This window comes from Cebidichthys violaceus, unplaced genomic scaffold, assembly GCF_023349555.1.
Source record: "Cebidichthys violaceus isolate CVI_PGR_0920_01 unplaced genomic scaffold, fCebVio1.0.p SCAF_13, whole genome shotgun sequence".
NCBI lineage: Eukaryota > Metazoa > Chordata > Actinopteri > Perciformes > Stichaeidae > Cebidichthys > Cebidichthys violaceus.
This window is the reverse complement of record NW_027176296.1, coordinates 9,599,354-9,616,535: the sequence shown is the minus strand read 5'-3', so window position 1 is coordinate 9,616,535 and position 17,182 is coordinate 9,599,354.

Below are 17,182 nucleotides of genomic sequence, written 5' to 3'. Positions count from 1 at the left end.
TTTTGTTTTGTAGCATAATGTCAACCCGAAAAATAAGTTGTGCTGAGCGACATGAAATAAATGGACAGTTTTAATTTCAGCATGAAACCAATAAATTGCATTTCATGACTATTTCACAAACAGCCGTGAGAATGTGTCGCACAGATAGTTTAATAATGACTGATGTTTAAATAGCACCTGTATTTTCAAGAGTAGCCTATGTATTGCATACCTTTTCACAAAACTATTCATGACGCTGTCATGAAGGTCTGCTCACCACTCCTCAGAAAAAGAGTGGGGGATATAGGTTCAAACAATGCAATTCACTTAGAAAACTATATGACATATAATATAGACAGTTATTCTTAATGCTGCTCTTCCAGCGGTATAATGAAGACTCCGGGGATATTGTGCTCTCAAAGGTAGAATAAGGGTCAAAGCTCATACAAAACAGCTTTTCATGATAATCATGTCACTCTGGTATTATGATTTCTGGGATGGATTTGTTTAACTCAAACATATGTTTATATTTTCTGACTGTATTTTGTAAATCCTATCTTATGGAAAAAGTTTTGGAAGGTGGTGAATTTGTATTCTATAATCCACAGAAGTGGACTTAACAGTGTGTCTATTTACTTTAAAGTGAGGCCAAGGACCAGATTGTGGTGTTACAGGCTAAGTGAACAAATGTTTCCTACATGGATCATCAACTGAGCATGTTGACTTTTTGGATTCACATAGTCAGGCTGATGTAATCAAAGATTTTTTTTACAGGTTTCAATAATTCTTATGAATATTGTTTTTCTGTCAACTGCATATATCAGTGATGTACGTTGCGCATCGTGTGCGCTGCGATCTGCCCCACCGGGAGCGTTTCAGAAGCGTAGCGCTCGCGGGCACCACCCATGAAAATCGTGAGATTCCGCGATAATCTGTGTAACAACCACGGATGAATAAAGAGAACAACAAACACATAAAAGGTTACTTTACCTGTCCGACGTTGAATTGCTGTTGATTTGTTCATATTTCCTTGTTTTTTGAGACATTTTTAAGCTTGGATATATAATCTTACATTCTTGTGGTCAAAGCAAAATATAAGAAGAAGAAGAGAAGTGTAGAAGAAGAGCAACGACAGATCAAGCATAAACCCGGCACAGGGGCTCTCGCACGTCCTCTTCTTTGAGGCAGAGTTTGCACTGTTTGCCCCTCTGTGCTTTTTCATTGCGGTTTCTGTCAGATCAGCAACATTAAATATGCTCTACACATACGTGAAATACATTACCTATTCTATGGAAAGAAACAACATATAATAAAAGTGTCTACAAATATTACAGTGGTGACAAACAATGAGAAAGCAAAAGGCACGCGCTCAACCCAGTTAGTGAGGGATTGTGCAATCTGAGGTGAGGAACAGCTTGTCGCTGCCTCACCTCACGTGTCTCCTCTGTTTGAACAGGACATGCGCTAATTCAGCGATTTTGATTATAAAAATGCTTGAAATGATTGGAATCATACATAAATTACATTTATAGCATAGATCAGTAGAGAAATAACAATATTTATTTTATTTTAGCATTATTTGTTTTTTACTTTTCATGATGACTCACCTGCCTCACCTGACCGCATGTCCCTGATGGAGGAAGACCTTAGTAAAAGGACAAAACCACAAGTACAGAATCCTGATCAACTAAATTTACTTAAAGTATAATAAAAAAATGTACTTATATTGCAGAAAATGTGCCCCTGTGACTGAAATAATATCACATTAGTAGATTGTTAATACATTACATTACATTACATTACAGTCATTTAGCAGACGCTGTTATCCAAAGCGACTTACAATAAGTGCATCAACATTGGTAATCAAAAGAACTACTAGTCACCAGAAGTCATAAGAAAAGAAATTCATTCATACAGAAATTACATTTATAGCACAGATCAGTAGAGAAATATTAATTTTTATTTTAGCATTATTTGTTTTTTACTTGTCATGGTGACAGCCTCACCTGCCTCCCCTGACCGCATGTCCCTGGCATATATGCAGTAACTACACCAGCGACTATGAATGGGCAGTATAGCTGGACCAACATAATCATTACCTTTTTAAATATATTATTTCATGAATCAAGAAGGAACTTTTTAATTTAATGATTACGTTTTTTTCAGGTCGGGAAACTTATTTTGAATTCTAAATGAGCCTTTTGTTCTTTATTATATTGAATCAACACACACAACCACAATCGCGATGATGGCTCCATGGATTTGATTATGTTACTTAGATTAATACACTGGTAGTTGTGGACACATTTTAACCTCTGCAGAAATAATCATCTGTCACCAGAAATATGACAGAAATATATGTGGATTTGTGGAGGATTTATGGCAGTCATTTAGGGAGAGGTTTACTGTTGCAGGAGCCGGGGAGGAAAAGCATGGCTGATGAAAAATAGTCTGTCAATCTGTCCGCCCTGGGTAGAATCTCAAACCTAGGAATCTGACTGTAAGAATGAAATATTACGTGAAATGTGAAATATTTCAGTGTTGAAGTATTCTGCTTGGTCTGTCCTCATTATCTCTCTCTCTCTCTCTCTCTCTCTCTGTCTCTCTCTCTCTCTCTCTGTCTGCCTCTCTCTTTTGTCTCACTTTCTACCTTTCTCTCCACTGACTGCTGTCTTCATCTCTCTGCCCTCCCAGTCTCTCTTTGTCTCTGTCTGTCTCCCTCTCTTTCTATCTCACTCAATGCTGCAGCATCAAATTAGTCACAGTTTTCACAACTAAAAAGGAAAGGAACAGAGTAGAGAATAAAGCGATGGTGAAAGGGCATTACCAATCTGTATGTTTTCTGTTTCCTTACATCTAAATTTATATTTTCAAATTATATATGCAGATAAAAAGCAAAGTAGAATAACAGCTTTATTGAGAAAAGGGTCGTGAAAGTCAACACTCAACTCAACATATTGCACTCCTGGGAAATGCTGTTGAATGTGATCTACTACTGGAGATATACTGTATATAGAAATATTAACAACTCATTGAATCATAGAGGTGCTTTAATAGGAAATGGTCAGCGTTGACACTGTCATAAACATTATAAGGGTGTGAATAGCAGGGAACCTAATTAATTCGATTTGACTTTAACTGAAATGAAACCAGAGAGTTTCATTTAGTTTAATTTGTATGGCAGGAAGCGAGGATGATTTTTAGCACAAACTATTAAGCTATTAGGCCTGAGATACAAAAGACTCAAATAAAAGTTGACAGAAAGGACAGCACAGGGTGCATTTGGTCTGCTAGGAAATACACCTAATTTGATTTGATAAAATTTGATAACTAGGAAAGGAATTGGAAATTTTAAATCTTTACTAAGGTCTTGAAAAGTCTTGGAAAGCGTTGTATTCCTCAATAAAAGGCATCAAAAAACTCTTAAATTAAATTGGAATAAATCTTAAATACTCTCTGCTGCTGGCAGTCATTTAAGATATACAATGTTTTGTATCTGATTGCATTGTTTAAAAACGGTTGTTTTTACAGTGGACAATTTGTGCTGAAATCATCTTATGTGGAGTGTCAGCACCATTTACTCACAATATGCAAATGTGAATATCAGCAAAAACTTAAATGAATAATTTAAAAATCCCTTTTCTGTCAATCACAATTCCTTTCATGTTAATTTGATTCACTATATGATTAAAACTGAGAAATACTGAAAAGAAATATGATTTGACAATATAGGCTATATTGTCCCCAGTGGTTTTAGTTGTGAATAGTTGTGAAACAGGTATTCTATAATACTCTATGTGGTATTAAATGTCTTAAATTTGAATTAATGAACTCTGCAGAAATTGTTATAGTTTGAATCTCCTAGTGTATCATTAAAAATAATGGTTAAAAAATGGTTAAAAATAAGCAAAATCAGAGAATGCAATTACAGTAAATAATTAAATTTAGGCTCAAAATAGAACCTGACCTGACCTGAACAAAATAGCAAGAACTGCATTTACATTACAATTTGATAGTGCTGCTGTATGCTATCAACAGTGTAAGACATTTTGATTGAAATGTGAGTTTAATATTTATTGAACACATTTTCAAAACTCCATTCCTTTTAACAAGTCAGTGTCAACACATCACAGCTTGACTCGGGTTCGACTCACACAGTTCTTCTACTCAGCCACATTTTTAGCATTAGAACTGACAACCTCCTGAGTTGCCCTCCACTTGTCAGACCTACAGTATATCATCTGAGTTACAGGCGGGGCGATTCTGCACCAGCCGTGGTCCAATGTTAAGATCTCAGATTCATTCTTTAAAATTCTCTTAAATTAGTCTACATGGACTAATTGATCAAACATTAGATAATATCAGTGATGAGACCTGCTGTCATGGTGCAGTGAGCCGGGTGCTGTCCGTGGTGCTGATCAGACACTGCTGTTCGTGGTGCTGACAGCAACGCAGCAACGCTTGACTGCCTTTATCCAGGTGCAGCACTCACAAAAGCACTTTTTAACACCTCCTGCAAGCTTTTTGCTGATGTAATTGATCGTGTCATCTCTTTTCTCCTGGGGTGAACACCATCCCACTCTCCAACACATGAGCCCTGTGCCTGCCAGCCTGATAGACAGTCATGCCACATACGGAGTTAATTCAAAAGCTTGCTCCTGAACGAGATGAAAGATTGTATTTGTGCCAGTGACTTGAACCGATTCCCTTGACGCTGTGACACTTGATGCGCCATAGCTTCTTTGTTGCAGGAATTTTAGTTGGAAATTAGATTTTCCACAGGTTTCAGCTCACCAGAAAGTGTCTGTAACTTTTTGGAAGACACAAATTTTGTGAAGCACACACCCACACACGAACGCACTCAAAAACATGCCTCTTTCCCTCCCTGCCTCCTTTCCTCTACCACACACTCATCCATGTGTGCATGAGTACGCACACAAAATAACACAGACGGAATAATGAAAATGCCTCTGCACTCATGCTGAGATGAGAGCTTGCAAGTGGAAAATAATGATATCTATTGGGAGTCAAGAATCCCTCTGTGCAACACACACACATACACACAAGAATGCACATGAGCACACAGAAGTTGATAAATACGCTAATTCTCCTGTGCATGTTATGCATATTGGATTGAAACAGTTCTACCAGTCTTTTCAGTCCAAGTGGATTCAGTGTGTGTTTGGCGGGCATGTAAGAGTTGCTGCTGTGGAAATTAACAGGACGTCTCTGTGTCACCTGTGGTACCTGATGTGTTGCCATGGCAGAGGCTTTTCTTGGCTCAGGAATCCAGTGCTGCTTGTGTTGTGCCAATTTTCTGTGTCATGTCAACAAAATAAATGAATCTGCTGAATGTTATTGCAGGTAACTTAGGTGCACTAGAGAGTAATTTGGTAATATAGAGTTCCAGTACGTGTCTGGTCTATTTTTTTTTTTTATTTGATAGGTTTTGCTTTTATTACATCACCAAGTCTCCTTTCTTACTGGTGCCTCCACAACACCGAGCAAGATAATCCTGACTGCAACGTAAAGATAAGGATTCACTGTACGCCAGGGGATAATCTCCTGATACTGTGTTGTGTAGCAGCGTGATGTGCAGTACATGTAGCATGTGGTAGTCGTTTAAAAGTCCTGTTACCTGGCAAGTCGACAGCCTTAGTGGGATTTTACAAATTATGACACCTGAGAGAGGCAGGGGTTACCAACAACAGTGCAACAGGAGATAGCTCTACCCTGAGTGAGTCACTATGACTTTTGAAGGCAGACTCAGAATAGTGAGTTGGACAGGTTATATTTATACATCCCAGCTGATAAACCAGAGGAGAAATGATCTGCTGTGATGTAGATCATATCAAATGATCTTCATCAGCAGATGCAGTTTGGCTAGTTGTCTTGTAAACCTTTAACATGTAAGAACACTGCAAGAGACAATAAGGAAAGATTTACTTCTGCTTTCTGTTCACCCCACCAAAATAAATCACCCTAAAAGAATGGTATGGGTATCCCTAGTATGGCTCCAAAAATGCTGGATCAAACATGTCAGTCCTGCATTTTCAAAAAATGAGGTCAGTCTATTGACATCGCAGCGTTGGAAAGCCAGAGGATTCCTGCAAAGAATACATAAGATAGTCTGGCAAAAACGTTTTAACCTGGTTTAACTTTTGCCACAATGCATTGGCCTTATGTTGGCCACTCACATGCTTATACACTTTCCTGGCACATAACTTTGTCATGTAAAAGACATATTTCCACTGTTTACCTCCCGATTGTCACGCCGAAAGAAAGTGATTGCAACCGTGATAACTGTCCAGGGTTGAGATATTCTGTCTTTCAGTATCATAAACCGCTTTACAGTGTTTTGCTGTCTGATAGGCCTTTAAACTCACAGATCTGTTACTGTTAATTACAACTTCCTGGATTGCATCCCACCAGGGCTTGAAATAACACAAGAGATCTCCAAATGCGGTGCAGAGTAAGCACTGTGTCATGATGCAAAGCTGGAGGACAAAGCAGGAAATGAGCAAAATGTTCAATCACGCTCGAGTTATGCTTTGACATTGACCTCAATGATGGATGCGGCCCTTGTCCAAGCTTAACTTTATTTCTGTAGCCCCTCAAATCAAAGTAGTAGAGAACTGGGAAGCTTTGAATGGTTGTAATCAGCTTCTCGTCCATTTTTCACCCACCATTGTTCATGAAACAAAATTACAGTGATGGTGTTACAGCGAAGTGTGATAATTTGATTGGCTGTTGACGGCCCATTGATTCAGAGAAGTTCAGTCGTGGCCAACTTTTTGTCTTTTGAAGGGTTTGTGTGACATCCACACAACAGCCAAGTTTGGTTACTCAGCTCTAAAGGAAATGTATCGTTTTCCAGTGACTTGCTGATTATGTTACTTGCTGTGTGAATGCAGGGTTAGGAAGGAATATGAGTTTTTTCCAGCAGTAAAAGGAAGCAAGTGTGTGTTGTATGAATACTAAAAGTGAGAGACACAAGCCGCCAGCACAATGAATTAACTAAACAAATGAAGCATTAAAATGAACGAACCATGCAAAAGACGTTTGTCACTCCTGCTTTATATCTATGTGTGGTTCTCTTTATCACTCTTAATCAGTCTATTAGTCAGCTTTTACCGTTGCATTAAGTGATTTCAAACCTTTTTAATGTTCCACTGTAGAGTGTGTTTGGGTGTGTTTTTTGGAGTAGCAAGGCACAGACTGTGCTCTGAGTCAGCAGACAAGAGTGGAGCTGAATGTTAAAATGACTAAATGCTAAATGCCAGCTCAGTAATGAGAAACTGTCTGAAGCTGTCAGTTGCAGCCCGGACCAAATGCTCCACTTTGATTAAGACACCTATCGTCTGTGTCCCACAAACAGAAAACAGACTGCGCTCTAAAAAGGTCAAGCTTTCAGAAAGTGTGAACATTTGTTCATTTACCCAGTGACATCTATGCATTTCTCAAAGTATTCTAGTGTGTTTATTAACAAGTCACAGTTTGCAGAAGTTAGTGCGAACATTAAACGACCTCATTATGCAGAAGACGATTAGAATGAGTTACCTAGCAGATACTGTATTTCTCAGACAAACAGCAGGGTTTCAAAAACAGGTTTTTAATCAAACTCTTCCCTAACTATGACTCAATAAGTTTCAGTGTGGCATACTGGCATTTTAAATCTTATCAATGGACACATTAAAGTTGTATTCCTTCAGATTTCAGTATGGGTTAATTTGGCGACACCCATGCAACCAAACAAACTCACATTACTTCAATAATTCATGGAGTTTTCCAAACAACAGCAGGACACTGTGAAGTTGGGTTACCTTGCTCAAAATATGCCAGAAATTAATCTTTTCCGTTGATGGACACACTTTTGATGAACAACATTGACATTTATTTGTCAAAGTGTGTATGTAAGCATATATTTATACAGTATTTAAGTAAGTATATTATGTGTTCCTCCAACTTGTTTATTTCAGGATACTATGTTTTCTTCTTTTTGTACTATGTATGTGTGTGGGATATATGCTATGAAATTTAAATTTGATTATACAGTATGTTACTGTTGCTTTCCTTTCTTCCTTCCTACCTTCCTTCCTTTGTTTTGTTGTTGTCTTTGCTTCAAAAATAGACTCCATCTTGATAGTTTCTGGGCCATTAGAAAGTACCAGGACACAAGCTTTATTTAGACCCAGATTGTAGCGGTCAAGTTCTCGAGTTTCTGAAAATGTTCCTGGAGAGGTTCCTGCAGTGAAAAGTGGCCATTTAATTAAGCAGAACGTTGTGCAGTGTTTAAATGTGTAATTTTTACTTGGAGATTTTCTATTGCGCATCATTGATTATTTGAGGTTTTGCTAGGCTTGTTACGTGTCAAGACTGTCCTCCCAAGAAGAAAGACATCATTTCCTTTAGAGAGTGCCTCAAAATTACATATAACCACCAAGTTGTTTTTATTCCTTTACTAAGCCAAACCTTAAATGTGCCCTGTGGACTTTTCATGTAAACAAACAAAAAATGTTTTTACATCCAGTGTCACTCACCAAAACACATTGTGTGTATCCTTGAGGTCTAAGAAATGTGTTGAATGAAGGAAAATATATATTTTAAATCCTGCATTGATTCCATACACATTTTTCTTCTTAGCAATCTTCTTCTTCCCTAGCTTTGTTTTAGCATTGCATAGCTGCATTTTTAGTTGCATTCAGCTTTTGTTTCATAGCACTTCTACTGATCAAAACTTTTGTGAGGTTGTTTTAACCACAGCAGTCTCACATGAAAAAACAGATTTATTTGTCTATAATTTGATTTGTGACCTTTTTGGAAAGCACATACAAATTATTTTGACCTGCCGCATCAGATCAGAAAACACTTCTATGTGTTGTAATCTAGAAGAAACAAATTTGATTCAGTTTGATAGTATTGTAAAGTATATTTCCAATCTTACTGTATTCTGTTTGATTACATAGCTTTGTCTATCATTTGGCATCAACCTGCAAATTCAGTCCAGCTCTATTATTTCCATGATGACCATATAAAACCTTTGCTCATTCTATTTTTGGTCTTTTTCTTTAATTCATGTTCATTCAGACCAGAAAACATTTTGGCTCATCATTGGAAGATTCTCCCACCCTGGTCGGCATCAACCTCTCTTATCAAAGCCGGGAAACCTCTTTGATTTAGCAGGCAACACAGAGTCAGTAATGATGTTCTCAGTGGAGCATCCCCTCTGGAGTGATTGCAGGCTATGTTTGTTGGTGTTGTTTAGATGCATCAATCTCACCGCTCAATGGAGTGGACTCCTGCTGCCACTGTTCAGCATTCAAATTATCTTCCAGTCAATTATTCACAAAGTTGAGAAGAAAAACTGACGTAGGAAGTTTTTTTTTTTTTTAAAGATCTCTTATTCCAAAGAAGTGACATATAATCTGTGATCAAAAAGCAGAAAGTCACCGGAGCAGACAAAGATCAAACTTCCCTGCTGTTTTGCACAGAAATGGAGTTTACTTTTCATTTCAGACTGGGATATTTTAGGGGACTTTTATGTTTTTTTAAAGAATGCATGAACACACACGCCCTCTCACATATATACATATACCCCTCATGCAATGACAAGTGTAGAAAAACCTCATTGAGATCAAAGACTTGTTTCTGTTAATTACTCTGTTGCTGTAGCCCGATCCTTCCCCTCATTCACACACATACACACACAGAAAAATAATTACACTGTGGTTATTTTTAAAACAGGATCACTGTTTCTTAGATTGCTTTCTGTGTGTGAACCTTATATCATTATTACTTGCTATATCAACATATTTCTAAGCTTGTCATTGGACCTAAAACCCGATCGTAAGTAGTGATAGAAATGAACTAATTTACAAGTACTGTGCTTACTTAGAATTGGAGGGACTCGTGCATAACTTGAGTGTTTCTGTTTTATGCAACTTTCTTATATGTAACTTTATTAAAGCTCAGAAATCTGGTCAAGTGCTGCCAAAAAAGAGCTGGAGAAGCCCAACCAAAAAAACAGTGTGAAGCCATAATCTCACTGGAACCGTTAAATATTGGGTTTTGGGCTGACGTATGTTTATCATCTAAACTTAGGATCCACTTTAGTTGCTCAATACATTTTCTCTATTTAGTATTCATCGTTTTCATCCAAGTATTTCTTTTATTGTTTCTTGTTTGATTGGATTTCTAACCATTGTTCTCTCCGAGGTTCACTTCCTGGTTGAGGATGGTGCTCTTATGAAAGCGCACACATGAAGGCCCCTTTTTTACAACAGGTGTTGGCGACTGTACCAAGTGGGAAATTGGAATGGTCGAGGAAGCAATGGGTTTTCTTTTTATAATTTGTTTCTTACCAGCCTTAGTAGAATTAACTCTAGCCTGAATATGATGGTTAAGAGTTTTGTACATCTTAATGCCTCAGTGGAAAGACTGATGAACTGTTCAAACAAATGTAAATATCCCTTAGTTGGCTGAAAGGCTAGTTTTCATTGGTCAATCCATTTGCGTGGTGTTGTTTGGCATCCTAGAATAATAAAATAATACAATATGTGAATAAGTTATGAACACACTAAATGGATGTTCCCTTTAGCCGTACTGACATGGACCTTGGTGGTCCATTACAAAGAACATGGCGTGAAACAAATACATTCTAGTGCTCTGTGACTATGTGACTATACCCATGGACTTTCCCTTCTGAGGGACACCTCTGTTGGACACATGGCCGCTCTGCTACAGCTAATTTCTAGAATGGGTATTCTTTCAGAAAGGCCTGTAATCTTTTGTCTAACACACTTAAGCAGGTGAATAGATTGCTGGAGATTTGGAGCATTCGGACCATCCCCTACCATTCGCAGACCAATGGTTGAGCATTTCAACCAAACCCTGAAGAGCATGCTTAAGAAGTTTTTTTCGGCAAATGTCAAGGACTGGGATAAGTAGCTTCCCTATTTAATATTTGCTTACTGGGAAGTTCCACAGGCTGCAACTGGGTTTTCTCTATTTGAACTGTTTTTTGGTCGGCAGGTCTGGGTCTATGGAGCTACTTGATGTTCGCAGACAGTCCGTGAAGGGTCCCCAGGGGGAGACAGAGAGATTGCTTTGTTACAGATGAAGGAGAAAATGCAGCAAACTGGAAAGCTGGTCTGGAAAGACCTAGAGAAGGCCCCACGCAATCAACAAACCTGTTAAGATCAATCAGCCAGAGAGCGGTCGTTTGAGCCAGGTAAGCAAGTCCTTCTCCTACTCCCTTCATGTGAGAAAAAGCTGTTGGAAAAGTGACACAGTCCGTATGTGGTGACCAGAAAACTTGGAGTCACTACTTATGACATAGAGATGCCAGAGAGAAGGAATCCCAAACTAACTTTTGACATCAATCTGCTGAAGGCTTGGAAATCCTGGGAGGCTCAGGCAAAAACAGCAAATGTTTGTGCGGGTGCAGGAGATGACACTGCGGGTGAATTTATTTCATAGGACCGATCCGCTCAGCTTCTTTCCGCTTGGCAGATGAAGCTTCAGTCCATCATTCCCCTTTCCCATCTGTTCCAGGAAAAAGCCAGGAAGAACAAATCTCGTCGGCCATGATATCAAACTGAAGTATTCAACTCCATCCATCCCTGAAAGGTTGGTGCTGATAGATGACACTCAGACGAAAATTGACCTGTGGGATTAGGTTCTGCATTTACTTCCACAAGGTAAATGCTAAGTCAGACTTTGATGCATATCCAATGCCAAGACTTAAGGACCTCATTTAGAGAGCGGGCAATGCAAAATACATCAGTACTCTTGATTTGTGCAAAGGCTGAAGGCAGGTGCCTACTGGCAGGTGCCACTCACTGAAGCTGCCAAGCCTCTTATAGCTAAGTCAAGCCTGTGAGAGACCAACCGCTTAAACTCAGCTGAAGTCATTTCTGGGTTTGGTTGGCTGGTACATGACTTTTCAGTACAAGCAGCCCCTTTGACTGACCTGACCCACAAATCTCAAGGCGAGTTTGTTTGGGAAGCAGAGCAGGAGAAGTCATTTGAGGACCTTTGCAGTGGGCCTGTACTCCAGAGCCCAAATTTCAGCCTTCCATTTATTGTTCAAACTTGGGAAAAAAAAAAAAGCCTTGGGAAAGGGCACTGGGGCTGTCCTACTGCAAGGGCAGGGAGGAGACCAGAGGCCCGTGGCCTACATAAGCAGAGAGATTTATCCAAGAGGGATGGGCTATTCTGCTACTTGGCTGGAATGCCTTGGAAGGGGAATGACTTCCCTTGCTGGGAAAATAATTCAGCCTTGAGAAGGACCACATGGCTCTCAACTGGTTGGAGTCAGTGAAGGTCAAACTCCAGCTTTAGTGGAATCGTTAGTCTAAATGTTGTAGAGTTAATTCAGTGAGTTTCCTTTGTTCTTGTATTGATGCTATTTGTATGTATATTGATGTTGACAGTAAAAACCAGAGGTCTTAACCAAGTTCCTGGAGTGTTGTGCTCATTTTGGTTCTCCAAAACTTCCCAGAGCCAGTGGCTCTTATTCTGATTAACAGGGTTTCAAATTGTTCACCTTAGCAGTGTTGTCGAACTTTGTTTCCCCTTTCTTACCCCTTTAATTATCTCCTGCCCCCTCAGATTTATCTTGTGATGCCTAACTGTAACTTACTGCATACAGCCTGAAGTTGTTAAAATTAACAAAACCTTGACTAAAAAAAAAGTAAAATGCTACTTATAGGCATGGATGTCAGTGGCTAAGTGGAGAGCAGGGCCGCCTTTCAATCAGAGGGTCAGCGGTTCGATCCCCGGCTCCTGCTCTACTAGTCTCATGTCAATGTGTCCTTGAGCAAGACACTTAACCCCAAAATGTCTCCCGTAGCTGCGTCTACGGTGTGTAGATAGATCCTGAATTGTAAGTCGCTTTGGATAAAAGCGTCTGCTAAATGACTGTAATGTAATATGTATATTTACCAAAACACTTGAACGTGCTGTCTTTAACCAACTGTCTTCCTATCTCCACCAAAACAGCTTTTTGGACCCTCACCAGTCCGGGTTCAAAGTGGGTCACTCGACAGAGACGGCCCTCTTTGCGGTGACAGAGTCGCTTCACGCCGCGAGAGCTAACTCTCTCTCCTCTGTCCTGATTCTCCTGGACTTGTCTGCGGTGTTTGACACTGTGAACCATCAAATCCTCCTCTCATCCCTCGAGGGCATGGGCGTCTCAGGCTCTGCACTCTCCCTGTTTGCATCCTACCTGACGGGTCGATCCTACCAGGTGACCTGGAGGGGGGCCGTGTTGGAACCACGCATGCTGACTACGGGGGTTCCGCAAGGGTCAGTCCTGGGCCCCCTTCTCTTCTCGCTTTACACAACATCTCTGGGTTCTGTTATTCGCTCGCATGACTTCTCCTACCATTGTTATGCCGATGACACCCAGCTGGTCTTGTCATTTCCCCCCGGTGACACCCAAGTGGAGACGCGCATCGCTGCGTGTTTGGCTGACATCTCGAAGTGGATGACGACACACCACCTCAAGCTCAACCTAGACAAAACTGAGCTACTGTTCCTCCCGGGGAAGGGTTGCCCGCACCGGGACCTGTCCATCACCATTGATGATACCGTGGTGACGCCAACTCGGACTGTGAGGAACCTGGGTGTGACCCTGGATGACCAACTGTCATTCTCGGCAAACATTTCATCCGTTACACGCTCCTGCAGATTCCTGCTCTACAACATCAGGAGGATTCGTCCCTTCCTGACTGACGAGACGGCGCAGGTTCTCATCCAGGCTCTTGTCATCTCCCGCCTGGACTACTGCAACTCTCTACTCGCCGGAGCCCCGGCGTCGGCCATCAGACCTCTGGAGCTTGTCCAGAAAGCCGCAGCTGGCCTGGTGTTCAATTGCCCCAAGTTCTCCCACACAACTTCCTTTCTCCGTTCTCTACACTGGCTACCTGTAAGAGCTCGCATCCAGTTTAAGACTCTGGTGCTAGCCTACAGGGCAGTGAAAGGAACAGCTCCTTCCTATCTCCAGGCCATGGTCAAGCCTTACACCCCCGCCCGACCACTTCGCTCTGCTGCCTCGGGGCGATTGGTTGCCCCGTCGCTCAGAGGTCCTGGCGGCCGATCAACCCGGTCACGGCTGTTTTCTGTCCTGGCCCCACAGTGGTGGAATGAACTTCCCACTGTACTTTGGCTCTGAGTTATGCTCTGCTTCATGCTCTTAGATGCTTGTTTGGAAAAGGAAATGTACTTATGACTTCTGGTGACTAGTAGTTCTTTTGATTACCAATGTTGATGCACTTATTGTAAGTCGCTTTGGATAACAGCGTCTGCTAAATGACTGTAATGTAATGTAATGTAATGTATTAACAATCTACTAATGTGATATTATTTCAGTCACAGGGGCACATTTTCTGCAATATAAGTACATTTTTTTATTATACTTTAAGTAAATTTAGTTGATCAGGATTCTGTACTTGTGGTTTTGTCCTTTTACTAAGGTCTTCCTCCATCAGGGACATGCGGTCAGGTGAGGCAGGTGAGTCATCATGAAAAGTAAAAAACAAATAATGCTAAAATAAAATAAATATTGTTATTTCTCTACTGATCTATGCTATAAATGTAATTTATGTATGATTCCAATCATTTCAAGCATTTTTATAATCAAAATCGCTGAATTAGCGCATGTCCTGTTCAAACAGAGGAGACACGTGAGGTGAGGCAGCGACAAGCTGTTCCTCACCTCAGATTGCACAATCCCTCACAAACTGGGTTGAGCGCGTGCCTTTTGCTTTCTCATTGTTTGTCACCACTGTAATATTTGTAGACACTTTTATTATATGTCGTTTCTTTCCATAGAATATGTACTGTATTTCACGCATGTGTAGAACCTATTTAGTGTTGCTGATCTGACAGAAACCGCAGTGAAAAAGCACAGAGGGGCAAACAGTACCTCTGCCTCAATGGAGAGGACGTGCGAGAGCCCACGGGTCGGGTTCATGCTTGTTCTGTCGTTACTCTTCTTCTACACTTTTCTTCTTCGTCTTATATTTTGCTTTGACCACAAAAATGTAAGATTATATATCCAAGCTTAAAAATGTCTCAAAAAACAAGGAAATATGAACAAATCAACAGCAATTCAACGTCGGACAGGTAAAGTAACCTTTTATGTGTTTGCTGTTCTCTTTATACATCCGTGGTATGAAGGTAGATTTGTGTCTTTATTACGCAAACAAAAAAAATATGTTTTGAAAGCAAATTTCTCGCACTGCAATCAAAAATCAAGTTTGTAAGTGAAAATATATAAACTGAGAATAAATTATTTGTTAGTTTTGCTTATGAAACTATAATTTTTGGTAGCAAAACAAAAACCTTTGCTTTCAAAACGAAAAGCTACGGTTTCAAAACGAAAAGCTACGGTTTCAAAACCAAAACCTACAGTTTCAAAACCAAAAGCTACGGTTTCAAAACCAAAAGCTACGGTTTCAAAACCAAAACCAAAACGTAAAGCTACGAGTTGAGTTTAAACGTAGTGGGCGGGGCATACGCTGCTGAATGAGCCAGGAGTTTCTATTGGTGGGTTCGACTTACGTTACATGCACCCAGAAAGTGAAGCTTCATGTCAACAACACCTCATGTCGTTCTTTAAAAAAAAGAGACTCTACGACACTAACAACATGAAAACAAAGTGAAGTGCTAACAGAGCAATATAATGTCAACTTACCTCCATGCCGCTCATCACAGTAACCTCTACAGTGGAAGTAGATGCCGGCATCCAACTCGAACCCACCAATAGAAACTCCTGGCTCATTCAGCAGCGTATGCCCCGCCCACTACGTCCAAACTCAACTCGTAGCTTTACGTTTTGGTTTTGGTTTTGAAACCGTAGCTTTTGGTTTTGAAACCGTAGCTTTTGGTTTTGAAACCGTAGCTTTTGGTTTTGAAACCGTAGCTTTTCGTTTTGAAAGCAAAGGTTTTTGTTTTGCAACCAAAAATTATAGTTTCATAAGCAAAACTAACAAATAATTTATTCTCAGTTTATATATTTTCACTTACAAATTTGCTTTCAAAACATATTTTTTTGTTTGCGTAATAAAGACACAAATCTACCTTCATACGTGGTTGTTACACAGATTATCGCGGAATCTCACGATGTTCGCGGGTGGCGCCCGCGAGCGCTCCGCTTCTGAAACGCTCCCGGTGGGGCAGATCGGTTGAGCACACGCTCCCGGTGGAATCAAATATGTACCTTACCTATGTGTGTGTAAAGCATGCTGATATGAAATATGAAAAACAACCAGTAGGCAATGTGCAAACTGCCAATTGAATGGTGATTTAAGCTTCTCTATTGGGTTCATATATTTGTAAATCTGATTTATGTAGTGTCAGTGCCTCACCAGCCACGAACCTCACCGCACGTCACTGTCCTCCATAGGTGTTGTTTTTCAAAGATTATCTGCTGTGTTATTTTGCTTTTCTGTGTTCCTGCAATGCAAGATAAAAAACAACATACGCTGTTGGAAAAATCTACATATTAGCACGCAAAATCTTTTTGGGGATCACATTTATGCGTCCCCAGAGAAGGAGAAAATCGCCAAGTTGTTATGTCAAACTGTTTGGTTCATTGCAATCTCCAAAACAAGACATGCAAGGTGATGTGTGGAACAGTGACAACTGACAATGACATTTATCTAATTGTTTGGCTTATTCTACTGTGGCTTTGGCTCATTTGCACATATTTTCAAGGCACTTTTTCCATGTGTGTGGGTGTAATTGCATGTGTGTAAAATCCATCTTTTCATGTGAAAAACAATTTTGCTGGGCCACTGGGAGGGGAAATCGTGTTGGATCAGGTCTTTCACACATGAGTAGTGAGACTTGAGACAAGTCAACGCTCTTCCCAGATGACTTGCGTCTGACAACCATGTGGGTTTTAAGCTTGTTTTCTTTTGCTCATTAAAGCCTCAGTAATCTAAGATGTGTGAATCTGATTATGCTTTATCAAAAACAGTCCCTGAACACCAAAACAACAATGTGTATGTTCTTTGTACCTGCCAACAAAGGGCTAGGTCTCACTCTCATTCACAAACGTGTGTGTGTGTGTGTGTGTGTGTGTGTGTGTGTGTGCGCGCGCGCATGCGTGTGTGTGCGCATGTGTGCGTGCGTGCGTGCGTGCGTGCATGCGTGCGTGGCATGTCGATGGCACACCTGCCATTTCAACACTTCA